At 34.4% G+C, this 16,129-nt stretch overlaps 1 protein-coding gene across 10 annotated transcripts in view; it reads left to right on the top strand.

The window, feature by feature from the left end:
• TRIQK (triple QxxK/R motif containing) overlaps positions 1–16,129 on the top strand; it is a 114,979-nt gene that overhangs the window by 16,024 nt on the left and 82,826 nt on the right. Inside the window, exon 3 of one of the 10 annotated variants that reach the window (XM_070481338.1) lies at positions 5,689–5,752. The exons of the other annotated variants lie outside the window; for them this stretch is intronic. The gene's annotated coding sequence lies outside the window, so the exon portion shown is untranslated. The remainder of the gene's footprint in view (positions 1–5,688; positions 5,753–16,129) is intronic. 10 annotated transcript variants of the gene reach the window in all.

The following is a 16,129-nucleotide window of genomic DNA, read 5'->3' as shown; positions in this document are numbered from 1 at the left end:
GTTATGACCAATAATGTGAACAAGTTGGAAAACAACATTCTTTTGTTTCTTTATTAATTACTGCAGGCAGTTTATACATGGAATAAGAGTTGTTTACTTTCATGAAATCCCATTTTCTGATCTGAGCTAAGCAGGCCGAGTTTAAAGGCAGGGGCTCAGAGCAGTTCATAACCTTTTCACTACATTCATTTTTAAATGCCTTATTGGAAAGAGAATGTCCTGGTTTATGATTTTCATATTTCTTTCCCGTTTAGAAAGAGGCAGATGGTATGAAAACTGGACTCCCTTATTTAAAGGGGATGATGTTGGTATTTATAACCAAGCTTATCTCCAGCAAGATTTGTTTTTTGCAGCTGTTCCAGGTTGGAAAAAAATATTATATTAAAGCCCTGGCTTGTTTTTCTTTCCATATTTGGGGGCTAAAGGAGGAATCTTCAGAATGTGAAAAAGTGATGTTTGATTTTAAACATGAATGCGATGTAAACTGTGAGTTTTTGCTTCTATATGTGAATTTTTTGTTTGTATGGTGTGAGGTGTGATGATATTCTTTTTGTTTCACTGATCTGTTTCCTAGAAGAATCACACTTGAGAAATAATTTACTCATCATTTTCATATCATAAAATTATTCTGGGAAGTGGAGTAGATTTTCGTTAAGAGTTAGCCTATGTTATTAAACAAACCGATTTCTAATTTTCCATTTTGATATTTTAGTCATTTACTTTCTGCCCAGAGCATCTGGTTCACTGGGAAATTAACTTTTTCTGTTCTTTTTTATAATTATACTATTTACTATAAGATATATTTTCTCTTTTTGTTTTCTGTTCTATGCTTCTATTTTCAATTATAAATGCTGCTGGTTTTCTCTGGACATACTTTAGAAACTAATTTAACTGAAAATTAACTGTATTTTATACTGTAAACTTCATACACGGAGCTGTCTCTGGGCGCATGATGGCACTAGAATGAATATCGAGGCCTGGACACACACCATCTTTGTGCGTACATGTTCTGGATGCACCTACACATACACAATTTTCCATAAAGAAGAATGTTTTATAATAAATATATTGATTTATTGTGAATAACTGTGATTGTTGATTTATGTAGAGATAACTTATACAGCTTGCTTGTCAAATTAAAGCAAACCCCACTATTTATGTAGAGATTACCTTCCTGAATATGAAATATTATGCAAATTATGATTGTCAGACTTGTATATTTTTTCCTTTTTAATAATTGAAGGCAAAACTTTTATTTAAAAGTTTTTATTCCCTTTCTCTCAGCACTCACGTTGTGAAGACCAGCATATTGCTTAAATCTATGAAAAAGAACCATTACTAGTAGCAAACAATTTAGTTATCTCCAGAGAGTTTCTGGCTGTTTTCTGAATAAACCCTTTAAACTCCAATCTTCAGTTCACAAAATAATCACTCTCTCTCTCTTTAATCACATTGAACATGAGTACCTTTAGTAGATTTTTTATCAGTTCAGTTCATTCCACATCTTTTTCTATTCTTTCTTTATTCTTTATAATGATATTTACAGTTAAAAGCGTTAAGTGAAGAATATGGAAACTGTTGGTGTATCACCTGTCTCTATCTTTTTATAAGGAATGCTTTTCACTCTATTATATTAGTTCATTGCACAATGCCATCCTTTCCTTGCATGAGTGTTTGCCTAAGGTTTAGTAAAAATTTAAATGGAATTCTCAAAATTGAGGAACAAGTTGACATGGAACACTTAGTGAAAGCTGCCAGCATTCTACTACTCTGTACTCTCACCATGTAACAAAGCAAGTGATTCTAAAAAGGTATGAAACTGTGCAAATAAAAATCTTGCGCCCATCATTCCTGGTTTTGTTGTTATTTGCTGCATGTTTCCAATGGATTACCTATATGAGTGAGCATTTAAGGACCATGTGACCTGGGGTTGTCTATTTTCATTTTTTACTTCTTCAGCTAGAAGATCTAAAGTTATGTTTCACAAATTCTTTGAGAATCATAAAGATGAAAGGTTATTCTTTCAATCAGTCCTTCATATATCTGAGTGATGTGTAAGGTCAGATACAAAGAGCTAGGGCAGAAATAAAATACATTCTTTTATTGTGTGACATGGCTGAAGGAGATGCTGTGTTTAGTCATATACATAACATATGACTGTGTACCAGTGTAAAAAAGAAAGTAAAATAAAATATATTTAAAAACTATATTAAAGTAATTGAATTTTTAAATTCAGAAAGTATGTATTTCCTGTGCTTGTGACCTTTCATATGAACATCAATGATCATTATTCTATTGGTTTAAGGGGCAAATAGCAAACTGCTGACCATAATCATCCTCTTTTGCAAATATGCTTCTAGAGAACCTGATTCACAGGTAAAATGTTAGCTTATCTGAAGGAGGATTTGATCAATACTGTTGAAAACTGACCAGTGGAAAAGAGAAAACTTGCAGAGTACTAATGCCATTTTATAGTAGAATAAATATTGATTCTAAAATAGAAACCATTAAGACATATGTTAAAAGAGTATAATGACATTTTAATTTTTTAATAAGAATGTAGTTTAGGAAAGGATCTAACAAACTTTACACATTCTTTTGTCTTTAAAAATAATTGCTAAGAGGCTGGCCCAGTGGCATAGTGGTTTAGTTCACGCACTCTGCTTTGGCGGCCCAGAGTTTGCAGGTTCAGATCCCAGGCACACACCTACACACCACTTATCAAGCCATGCTGTGGTGGCATCTCACATACAAAAGAGAGGAAGATTGACACAGATGTTAGCTTCCTCACCCCCCCCCCCAAAAAATTACTAATAATAACCTTCATGACTGTATTTAACTGATGCAATAATCTAGATATTAGATGGCTTATTTCCAGGTATGTATTACTTTTCCATTGCTGCGTAGCAAATTACCATAAACTTAGTGGCTTAAAACAAAAACCATTTATTCACTCACAACAATTTTGTAGATCAGAAGTCCAGCATGGCCTGATTGGGATCTCTGAAATCAAATATCAACCAGGCTATGCAAGGTTCTGTGGAAGAGTCCACTTCTAAGATCATATCGGTTGTTGGCCAAATTTAGTTTGTTGTGGTTGTAGGGCTGAAGTTCTCATTTCCTCCTTGGGTGACTGGCTTCCTTCAGGCCACCCATATTTCTTGCCACATGGCCCCATCCAGTAGTGGAGAATTTCTCATACATCAAATCCCTTTCACTTTGAATCTCTCTGACTTCTCTGACTTTGACCTCTAGACCGAGATTTAAAGTGCTCATATGATCAGATTAGTCCCACTTGGATAATATCCCTTTTTTAAAGTCAACTGATATGGCACATTAATTAGATCTGGGAAACCCCTTTTGCTATTTAATATATTGTAATCACAGGAGTTACATCATATTCACAGATATTATGATCAATCACAATATCAATATCATTAATATCAATATGATCAATCACATCATATTCACAGATTCCACCCACACTCAAGGGGGGAGATATACAAGGATGAGGGTATTGGAGATGATCTTAGAATTCTGCCAACTACATTTGATTTGGTTATTACTTATCAATATAAGCATATGGATAACTTTTAATTGACTGTGTACTCCAGGATCACCTCATTTATTTTTGTAGTTAATACCATGTCTTTCTTACTTTACCCACTCAACATTTTTGTATTTACATTTGACATTCCACTTCCTACATCTCTGTGGCTATTATCGTAGTTTTCTTCTTATCTGGGTTTAGAGCAGGGCAGACATAGGGAATTCACAGCTTGAGACTTCTATTTTAAAGAAGAAGCTTATGAATTCCTAGGGAGAGTTATTTTGGATCTCCATTGGATATTCAAAACTGTTTTTGAAAAACTACAGAGTACCTCAGTTAATTGTAAAAAGCTGTGATATATTTAGGAATTGATGGGACAGAAATAGAGTAATGAATTATCTTATCACAGGTTTTCCAGACAACAGAGTCTGAGGCACAGCTTATGCCTGGGTGCAATACGAGGACAAGAATGAATGAAAATGGAAGAAAAAAAAACAGTATATGAGAAAAAAGAAACACAAGGTAGTTACTAAGCTGACCACAGCTGCATGACAAAAATAGACTTTTGTTTAGTCATGTGGGATTCCTCCTGCCAAGCTGTATAGAACCAATTAGTTGAATTGAGGAAGAGAAAGAAATTTATCTGCCAACATCTTCCTATCTCTTATTTCTCACTGGTGAAAGCTCACCTCATGGTATGTTATTGTCCCTGTACCTTTCAGATTGTTGTTGGGGAAGTCAGATCTCACACTCTGTGCTATGGGTCTTCATCGGAATCTGGAAGTGGTGGGAAGGCCAAGCTTCTATGGGTCTAGGTGCAGATATTGCTGTGGCTGTGGGGGTGGTGATAGAAGCTGTCTTCACCTTCACTCGTAGAGGAAGCCAAGTCAGCCAGTGGTATTAGAAGATAAGTTGAAGGTAAAGGCTGGTGCTGTTCGTTGGGCAAGTGACTGAGGATCCAGTAGGCAGTGAATCTGGAGAAGTACATACATTGGGTCTAACATAGGATAATACATAGTGATTGCATCTGGCTTAACTTCTTTAAAGATTCTCTATCATATGTAAATGTGCCTTTGATTGTACCCACACCACAGTTAGAACTCATTAAAGGTTTGTTATGTTTAATTTTTAGTTAATGTAGTCTCTTTGGTTCTTAGAGTCTTTTCAAAATTTACATAGTGTTTTTTTTTTCCTTTTATGATGGAGAAGTGAATCAAGCATAATTAATATGAGAAACAATAAATATCATTCCTTTGGATATCCTTTGTTAGTTGAGTCCTAGAGTTATACTAAAAGGCATCGATCTTGTGAATGTGTTGCTTTTCAAATATGAGTTTTCAACCAGGTCAGTATTTATTCATGTAGACAAAAGCCAATTGTCTAATTTTCACGCAATTACTATAACAGCAAAATTCAAATTAATATGTACATGGTCTTCTTATATAAAAATTTTGTTATTTTTTTTGTCATTGTTAGCAAGATGAGGGTAGGGTGAACCCAGGTTCTTTAATAAGGCTTGTTGGACTGTCCAAGGGGTAAAGGTTAAGAACAAATAGACTTATTAATCTCTAGGTTTTTTCTGATTATGTGATTCTGTCATTCTAAATAAACTTGTTGTACTGACCAATTATATTCAGATCCTTCCTTTTATATCTCTAAGGTAAGTTCCTTGGCTTTAACAGGACCATTCTTATTCCCAGGTTCAGGTATATTTGTATCTATTTTAGCTAAGTTCCATAGTTTTAACTGCTACCTAATAGTCCCAGATTTTTCTCCTGCAAACTAACCTCAAAGGTTGATCTCTGGGACTATATTTTAATTGACTTTTGGAAAACTCTTAACTATGAAGAAAATAAATAATAGCTGTCTAATGAATAAACAAACCAAAGTTTACATAGATCAAGTAAATTTTCATCATCAATTGTACATAAAAAGCATGTTATTTGTTTTGTAATGAAATATTTCATTATCAAATGAAGTGTAATAAAATAATATTATAAACATCTATGTCTCACACCAAAGATTAAGAAATAAAATTGCAAATTGAAGACTTTCTCTTCTGGCCATGATGGATTAATAAAGGCTAGACTTTGCCCACTGTAAACAGCTAACAAAAATAAACTGGTATATTTCAACAGTTTTCAAACACTGGACAATAGACAGCATAGAATTGTGATTCCTGAGAGAAGGGAAACAAACAAGGTAAGCACTGGCTTTCTTCTTGGAATTAACTTCCTGATTATGAATATGGAGAAGAGGAACCTAAACAGAGCCCAGCAAACTCACTGAGTTTAGGTGATAGAGATTGGAATTTGGAGAAGCTGAGGCAGCTGTTCTGGGGCAGAGTTCTGGAGGGAGCTATGCAGCCAAAACACATCAGAAATCTGCATAGGGATTCCCTTGAGTCTTTTTTGTATTCTGTATTCTGGGCCATGCATGTGTAGTGTAAAACTCCATATGGAAGGGCATAGCATGGGACGGAAGTTTTAAACTGAACATTTCTGAGAGCTTGCATAGAATAGTGAGATATTAGAACTTTGGTCAGTCAGAATGGTGTGACCTCATGATCAACCAGGGCATTTAGTGGAGAGCCTAATGTCTTAGAAGTAGGGCTGATCTATCCCTGGAGTGAAGGCTGTTCCAGACCCAACGCAGAAAAACTTAAATAAAACATGGTCAAACTGGATCTGCAAGTAACTTAACTGCCTCCCATTCCTCCCAACAAAAAATCCAAAATGTTTCAAAGGAAGAAAATGATATCCAGACAGTCAACAATGTAACATTTATAATGTCCATCATCCAATAAAAAATTATTAGACATGTGCAAGGAGCAGGAAAATGTGCTCCATAACCAAGAGAAAAAATAATCAATAGAAATAGATTCATAAGTGATGGATTTGGTATAACTAATAGCAAGAAATTTAATCAGTTATAAATATTTAAAAATTTTTGAAGGAAAACATGAACATAGGAGAGAAATGAAAGCTTTAGAAAGAGAGAAAATTCTAGTGCTGAAAAATACAATTTCTGAATTAAAAATTTCACTGGATAATATTATTAGCAGATTAGACACTACAGAAGACAAGATCAATGAACTTGAAAGTATTATAATAAAATTTCCTCCAAAAGGAAAGACAGAAAATAATTACTAAAAAATTTAAAAAGAGCCTCAGTGACTGATGAAACTATATGAAGCGTCTAGTATATATGTTGTTGAAGTCCCAGAAAGGGGGAGGCAGAAAAAATATTTGAAGAAATCCTGGCAGAAAATTTTCCAAATTTGATGAAAACTTTAAGCTCACAGATGTAAGAACTCAAGGAACCTTAATCAGGATAAAAACAAACAGACAACCAAACAGACAACAAAGCACATCAAAGTTAAATTGCTGAAAACAGTGATAAAAATTTTTTTTCTAAAGTAGCCAGAGCAAGGGAGGAATATGAAATAAAGAAAAAAGATAAATTTGAAGAGTGTTCATTAAAGCTGTGCCAACCAGAAGAGAAAGGAGTGACATCTTTCAAGTACTAAAAGAAAATAGTTGTGACCATAGAATTCTATACCTGACGAAAATATTCTTCAAAAATGAAAGACAAAATAAATACTTTTGTATCTTAAAAGAAGCTGAATTTTTTCTCCCAAATACTTACACTACAAGGAATGTTAAAGAAAGTTCTTCAGGAGAAAGGAAAATGAAACATCAATCTATACAAGAATAAGGAGTACTGGAAATAGTAAATATAGTACTAAAGATAAAAGATATTTTTCTCATTTTTAAAATTTTTAAAAAGATACGTGATTGTTTAAAGAAAATGTATTAGCAATGACTTATAATATATATAGATGTGAAGTGTTTGACAACAGTAGCCCAAAGAGTAGGGGACAGGAATGGAAGTTTACTGTTGTAAGGCCTAATATAATATGTAAAGTGGTAGAATATTATTTGAAGATAGACTATGTTATTTATGTATATTATAAATTCTAGAGTAACTGCTAAAAATGCAAAACAGAGGAATAACTAATAAAAGCAAAGATAGAATAGAATTTTAAAAATGTTCAATTAATCCAAAAGAGGCAGGTAAAGAACAAGGAACAGAACAGGTGGGATAAATAGAAAATAAATTGCATGATAATGGATATAAACATGAAGATATCATAATTCCATTAAATACAATGATCTTAACACTCCATTTAAAACCGATGTTTTCAGACTGGGTTAAAAAGTAAGACCCAACTATATGCTGTCAACAAATCCAATTAAATACTTCTGTACAAGCTATCTAAATGTTATCTTCCTTCCTTGTTCCCACCAGATAACTAAAGAATTTGGTGTTTTATCATTAGGATGAATGAATATGTGTATATAATCTAAATAAGTAATTTTTCCCTAAATAATATCAGCTATTGATTTTAATGTTTTAAAATGTTATATAAATATATCAAAACATGTATCTTTGGTGACACATTTTAACTGCTTTATATTTCATTGATGAATAAATTGTGATGTACATAAAGGGTTTTGATTTTTATCCAAAATTTATTTTAAGTTATTAAAAATGTTGCAGTGAACATTCTTGCTAGTGTTTTTGTGTACATATAGGATTGTTTCTCTAATTCCTATAACAAGCAGTGGCATTTATGGTTCTGATATACATATCTTAAATTTTACTTGATATTGCTGCATTGCTTCCCAAAATACTCATTAATTACTGCTCTTATTTTATTGCAATAGTCTATTCTCCTAAAAAATTTTCATAAGTGGTCTCGCATATACTTTTTAGAGGTACTCGTAATATTTATAGGTATTTTATAGATTTTACTGCTATAGTATATTATGATTTTTGTGTATAGTAGACTTCATACATAGTAAACTTGCTGAACTCTTGTAAAGGATGTTGTACAGATTCTAATAATTTACCTGTAGCTTTTCTCACCCACCTCCCAGGTCATATTATTTGAGAATAATAACTTGGTGTTTTCCTTGCCAATCCCTAAGTCCGTTTCCTCTTGCCTCACTAAATTACCTAGATGTCTCAGTGCAATGATTATCTTTGTCTCCTTTATGATTTTCGCTATTAAATATAATCTTTTCTTTATCTGTTTGCCTACCTATCAACAGAGTAAGAAATTTCTTTTCTATTCCTATTTCCTTCCTTCCTTCCTCCATTCCTACCTCCCTTCCTCATTCCCTTTCTCCCTTTCTTCTCCTCTTCCTCCCTTCTTTTCTATTCTCTCTCTCTCTGTTGAAGAATCAATGGGCATTTAGTGTGACTTTTTTCTCCCTGTATCTATTGAGGACTTGCAGCATTTTCCCTCTAATCAGCCATCATGGAGAATATCATTAATGTGTTATATAATGTTAAACTGTTCTTGCATTTTGTTATTAGTCCAGCTTAATCGTGTTAAATTTTGTTATTATGATTGTATGTACTGGATTTGGTTTCTAATATTATGTTTAGGATTTCTATCTCTCTCTCCATAAGTGAGATTATGAGATTTCATTCTCATAATGTCCTTGCCTTGTTTTCATTTCAAGGTTTTGTTAGCCTAATGAAATGAGTTGAGCAGTATTGTGCCTATTCAATTTTTCAAAATAGCTTTTTAAAAAATATACATCTGATATAGCTTGTTATAAGGATTATCTATTCCTGGAATGTTAATAGAACTTACCTCTAATACTATCTAGTCTTGCCTGTTTTGTTTTATGTGTATCTTTTCTTTTTAAGGGTAGATTTTTAAACACTAATTGACTTTATTTGATGATTATAGTTCCATTCAATTTTACTCTACCTCTACCTTCTTGAACTAGTATTGGTAAGTCTGTTTTCTAAAAAATGTATGTTTTATTTTAATTTTCAAATTTATTGACAAGGAGTTTTCCATGGTGTCCGCTTGTTATGTAAAATTTCTGCTGAATATTTAGCCATGCTCCCTTTTTCATTTCTAATATGTTTGTACCTTTTTTCTTGTTTGTATCTTTTTTCTTGTTCTATCATGACAAGAGTTTGTTCCATGTGATTGTTTTTAAAAAGATTAGCTTTTGTTTATGTTGATCATCTCATCTCTTTTGCATCTTTATTTTCCATTTCAGTATTTATTGCTCTTAATTTATTTATCACTCCTTGTAATTTGGGGAACTTTACTCTTTATTTTAGTGTTTTCTTTGTAGTTCTTTTTTTTCAATCTTTTGTCTATTCTAGTTTCTTTCTTCTAAGTATTGTGTTAGCTGAATCCTATATTTTTCTGTAACTTTTCATTGAAGTATAATACATGCAGCAACATGCGCATAACACAAGTGTAGATGGTGCATTTTCACACAATGAAAACTCATGTAGCCAGAACACTAATTTACAGTTGAAGTGTTTTAATGTCTGTAGTCCATGGCATTAATGGAATTTGAAGTCTTTCATTGCTTTTTGACTATTTCAAATCTATATTTTCTATATTTTTGTTCATTAGCTTTTCTTTAGTTATTTCTTCTTTGTGAAACTGAATGTTCTTCAAAAGGTCACCTATCAAACAGTACTTTGACATGAAATGCCTTATACATTTGATAGAATAGGAATTAGTGAATAGGAGATGGGAGATAGAACCTGGTACAAAATAGAATGTATGGTTTTCTCATTTGTGTTTTGGTTCATATCTGGGATATCCTTTTCTCCGTCAATCCATTGTTATGGAAACATTTAATATACTTTTTAATATTGTACTTTTTTCCTCCATTTTTATTTGTTTCTACAGAGTAGAGTTGTATTAATTAATAATCCCGTGCTCCTCCCCATTAACCTTTTTGCATGTTGTTTTCTCAAGTTTTTAAATTCAATACAGGCATACTTGTGTTATTGCGCTTTGCTTTATTGTCCTTCAGTGATACTGCATTTTTCACAAAGTGAAGGTTTGTGGCAACCCTGCTTACAGCAAGTCTATTGGCGCCATTTCCAACAGCTTTTGCTCATTTGGTGTCTCTGTGTCACATTTTGGTTATTCTTGCAACATTTCAAACTCTTTCATTATTATTATATTTGTTAAGGTGCTCTGTGATCCGTGATATTTAATGTTACTATTGTAATTGTTTTGGGGCACCGTGAACTACACCCATATAACATGGCAAACTTAATCGATAAATATGTGTGTTCTGACTGCTCCACTGACTTGCCGTCCTGCCTCTCTCCCACTCCTTGGTCATCCCTATTCCCTGAGACACAATAATATTAAAATTAGGTCAGTTAATAACCCTACAGTGGCCTCTAAGTGTTCAAGTGAAAGGAAGAGTCGCACATCTCTCATTCTAAGTCAAAAGTTAGAAAAGATTAAGCTCAATAAGGAAGGCATATCAAAAGCCGAGAAGGGCCAAAAGCTAGGTGTCTTGCACCAGTTAACGAAATTGTGCATGCAAAGGAAAAGTTCTTGAAGGAAATTAAAAGTGCTACCCTAGTGAACACATGAATGATAAGAAAGCAAAAGAGGCTTGTTGCTGATATGGAGAAAGTTTTAGTGGTCTGAATAGAAGATTAAACCAGCTACAACATTCCCTTACGCCAAAACCTAGTCCAAACCAAGGCCCTAACTCTCGTCAATTCTGTGAAGGCTGAGAGAGGTGAAGAAGCTGCAGAAGAAAAGGTTGAAGCTAGCAGAGGTTGGTTCATGAGGTTTAAGGAAAGAAGCCGATTCCATAACATAAAAGTGCAAGGTGAAGCAGCAAGAGCTGATGTAGAAGCTGCAAGTTATCCAGAAAACCTAGCTAAGATAACTAATGAAGGAGACTGCATTAAACAACAGATTTTTCAATGTAGACAAAACAGCCTTATATGGAAAGAAGATGCAATCTAGGACTTTCATAGGTAGAGGGGAGAAGTCAATGCCTGGTTTCAAAGCTTCAAAGGACATACTAACTCTCCTGTTAGGGGATAATGCAGCTGGTGACTTTAAGTTGAAGCCACTGCTCATTTACCATTCCAAAAATCTTAGGACCTTTAAGAATTATGCTAAATCTGCTCTCCCCATGCTCTGTAAATGGAACAGCAAAGCCTGGATGACAGAACATTTGTTTCCAACATAGTTCACAGTAACCAACAGCAAACTGTTGAGACCTACTGCTGAGAAAAAAAGATTCCTTTCAAAATATTTGTACTCATTGACAATGCACCTGGTCACCCAAGAGCTCTGATGAAGATGTACAGTGAGATTAATGTTGTTTTCAGGCCTGCTAACACAACATCGATTCTGCAGCCCATGAATCAAGAAGTAATTTTGACTTTCAAGTCTTATTATTTAAGAAATACACTTTATAAGGATATAGCTGCCACAGATAGTGATTCCTGTGATGGATCTGAACAAAGTAAACTGAAAACCTTCTGGAAAAGATCCACCATTCCAGAGGCCATTCAGAACATTCATGATTCAAGGAAAAAGGTCAAAATATCAACATTAACAGGAATTTGGAAGAAGTTGATTTCAACCCTCATTAAGTGAAGGAAGTAGCTGCAGATCTGGTTAGAAATATCAAGAGAACTAGAATTAGAAGTAGAGCCTGAAGATGTGATGGAACTGCTGTAATCTCATGATAAAACTTTAGTGGATGAGGTGTTGCTTCTAATGGATGAGCAAAGAAAGTGTTTCTTGAGATGGAATCTACTCTTAGTGAAGATGCTGTGAAGATTGTTGACATGACAACAAAGATTTAGAATATTACATAAACTTAGCTGATAAAGCATCAGCAGGCTTTGACAGGATTGACTCCAATTTTGAAAGAAGTTCTACTGTGGGTAAAATGTTGTGGGTAAAACAGCATCACATGCTACAGAGAAATCGTCCATGAAAAGAAGAGTCAATTGATGCAGCAAACTTTATTGTAGTCTTATTTTAAGAAATTGCCACAGCCACCCCAGCCTTCAGTACACACCACCCTGATCAGTCAGCAGCCATCAACATTGAGGCAAGACCCTTCACCAGCAAACAGATTATAATTCATGAAGCCTCAGGTGATGGGTAACATTTTTTAGCAAAAAAGTATTTTTTAATTAAGATATGTACATTAGCTTCTTAAACATAATACTTTTGCACACTTAATAAACTACAGTAAAGTGTAAACATAATTTTATATGCATTGGGAAACAAAAGAAAATTTGTGTGACTTTCTTTGTTGTGATGTTTGCTTTTTTGTGGTTATGTGGAACTGAACCTGCAATATCTCTGCAGTTTGCCTTTACTCTTTATGGTATTTCTCTGGTAGTATGAATTGGTGGTTTTATAAATGTGTAATTTGCATTATTGTTTGTAAATATAGGTTTTAATAACACAATCTGTTTGAAAACTACCAGTCAGAGAAATTCCTATATTAGTAAAGTGGTGATATAATCACATGGGACTCCAATATAATAAGCGCATTTAATGCAACTCTATGAAATTTGATGTCTACTAGTTGTTTTTATACTTTTGACATCTATTTATTAATAAAGCTGTTTTTAGTACGTCATACAGAATTGTGAAACCACTATAAGCAAAATAACTATAAAGAGTATTCTGATGGTTTCTTTGAGCTGTTTATTTCCCCTTATATACTCACATTAAGCTTAACTCAGTAAACATATCTTTCACTGGTTTTAAAAGATTATGTTTAAAAAGTATGTAGTATTATTATTGGACCTATCTTAATATACAAAGATGTGTTTCTATGCATGGAAACAATTATCCTTAACCTGATACGTATGCTCATGTATACTAAAATTTTTTCCCTTTTTTGATGAGGAAGATTGGCCCAGAGCTAATATCTGTTGCCAATCTTCCTCTTTTTGCTTGAGGAGCATTGTCCCTGAGCTAACATCTGTGCCAGTCTTCCTCTATTTTTGACGTGGGATGCCACCACAGCATGGCTTGATGAGTGGTACGTAGGTCCGCACCTGGGATTCAAACCCATGAACCCCAGGCCACTGAAGCAGAGCGTATGAACTTAACCACTATGCAACCAGGCTGGCCCCTACTAGGTTTTTAAGTTTGAAAGAAATTAAAGAATCATGTAAGAAAGGAAACCGAATGACTTTGTCAAGGTCATCCAGTCTTTTATTGAAAAGACAAGGTTACGCTAAGGTTTTGTGTCTTCTGGTCTTGTACATTTCCCTGCTATACTTGTATTTGGTCAATTGAATGTTAACATGGATGTTTCTTAGAAACTATCCATGTGCCAAACTAGAACTTTCTTTTTCAGTTCACTATTCCTGAAGTAGTTAGCCAAAGAGAGAGAGAGTGCGAGAGAAAGGAAGACAAATATATGGTATTTATTGCTTTTCTAGGTGGACTTAAGTGACTTGTCCCAGTTTGTTTTTGTTGAATTTGGAAACCTGATTGCTTACAATAGATAATACACATTGAAATGACTAATACTTAGCATAAGTGATGCTTGCCATTAAACTAGATCAGGGAAGTTCAGTGAGTTATCTATATATTTTACAGTTGGAAAAAGTGTGAGAATCATTGTTTTTAAATCTTAGATTAAGCGATGAATCAATATACATGCACATAGTTCATAATATAGATCTGGAATGTTAGCAATTTGATATATTCATTTTATTTTTTTAATGTATGTTTACTTATATGTACATAGTATGTGGCAACACAATGAAATGACACTTTTAGTTGCCTTTTTAGAATCCCGTAAATCTTCAGAGAATCTTGTTTTTATTCTATCTACCCCTCCCATGTATAACCATGTGCTTAAGGGGAACAGACCCCTTGGCCAGCTTTAGGGGTAGGCCTCGTTGGTTTAAGAGCAGTCTCATTTTCCTTGTCATAGAGTGGAGCAGATGTCTGTAAGATATAAAATAACGTGATAAGCATCTGTGGGGTATTAATATTTGTTTTCACTGTTATCCTCAAGTTGGCCTACATCAGCACAGGTTAGTTATTTGTTATGTCTATTGTTTCATAGATGATCTGTAAGTTAAAAATCTTAGGTATTAACTTTTTTCTTTTTTTTTTTGCTGAGAAAGATTCACCCTGAGCTAACATCTATTGCCAATCTTCCTCTCTTTGTTTCCTCCCCAAAGCCCCCATACATAGTTGTATACTCTAGTTGTAAGTCCTTCTAGTTCTTCTATGTGAGATGCCACCACAGCATGGCTACTGACAGACAAGTGGTATTGTTCTGTGCCTGGGAACTGAACCTGGGCTACGGAAACAGAGCATGCTGAACTTTAACCACTAGGTCATCAGTGCTGGCCCAGTATTAACTTTTTATTAGTAAATATTATATAAAAAATTAAATATGACAAATTTACATTGATAACAATGTCTGACAGGTTTCTCACTGTCAGAGAAGAAAATTACACATATAAATGTGGAAAAGACAAAACTACAATGAGTTGTGTGGCATTGGATTGGCAATTGGAAGTATTGAATTCACACCAATACATATATTCCCTAGTTCGGTCCACCAAGAAGGCTTGGGAACAGTATCATGCCAGTAGCAATAAGCATATCTTATCCTCAGATCTTGATTTCTAAATACCATTCCTCATTGAAGGGAACTGGGCTCCTGGGCTAAATGTGAGATTCCGGGCCAATAGCAGGGCAAGTATAAGATGAACCTCAAATATTTTATTGTTCTAAAAAATAAGGAGGTGCTTAAAAAAATGATGATAATATGTCAAAAGGACACAAACCACTTGAAGGACCTTTCACTGGCTAATTTAGGACAACTTGAGCATCAAAATGAACAAATGATATAAATAGATTCTAACCCATTGAACAAAGCAGTAAGTTATGAGTACATACTGCTATAAACACAAAAATGAATAAATAGGGGCCGACCCTGTGGCTGAGTGGTTGAGTCGGCGTGCTCCGCTTCCGTGGCCCAGGGTTTTGCCAGTTTGGATCCTGGGTGCGGACATGGCACTGGTCATCAAGCCATGCTGAGGCGGTGTCCCACATAGCACAACCAGAAGGGCCTACAACTAGAATGTACAACTATGTACTGGGGTGCTTTGGGGAGAAGAAGAAGAAAAAAAAGAGAAGACTGGCAACAGATGTTAGCTCAGGTGCCAATCTTTAAAAAAATCATCTTTTGGCAACTGTCTGAGTATAATTAATTCAGCACGAAACATCAATAAATGCTAAACCAGTAGTTGCAAATGTAATGAAGAACAAGGTATTTACATAGTTTCACAGTACCTCCATACCAAATACTTATTAATTACAAAGGGGAGAAGACTAATTCACAGTGGAGAAATCAGGCAGATATCACCTTAATCAAGTGATCAAAGTCAACACTACCAGTTGAGGAAATCATGCAATGAGAAGAACACAACATTACTTCTGTGATATTCCTGTGGCTTTAGTTCAAAAATAAATGAGGTAGAAAATGGGAAAAACAAGCCAGTCTTAGGGAGAAATGAGAAATTTAGGTTGGTCATGCTCAGAATGATGTTGGATGTGTGACTAAAGAAGTCAGGGCTAGAGATTTAGGTCCTCGGTATGTATGTATTTGAGGGAATGAGGCATCCAGGGAGAGCATATATGGAATGGGGAACTATGGTGAGCACCAGAGTTAACAGGCAGCCCAAAGAAGAATGCTTATGAAGGCAATC

This window comes from Equus asinus, chromosome 12, assembly GCF_041296235.1.
Source record: "Equus asinus isolate D_3611 breed Donkey chromosome 12, EquAss-T2T_v2, whole genome shotgun sequence".
NCBI classification, from domain to species: Eukaryota; Metazoa; Chordata; class Mammalia; order Perissodactyla; family Equidae; genus Equus; species Equus asinus.
The sequence above is the reverse complement of the archived record's forward strand: the minus strand, read 5'-3'. Positions and strand labels throughout refer to the sequence as shown.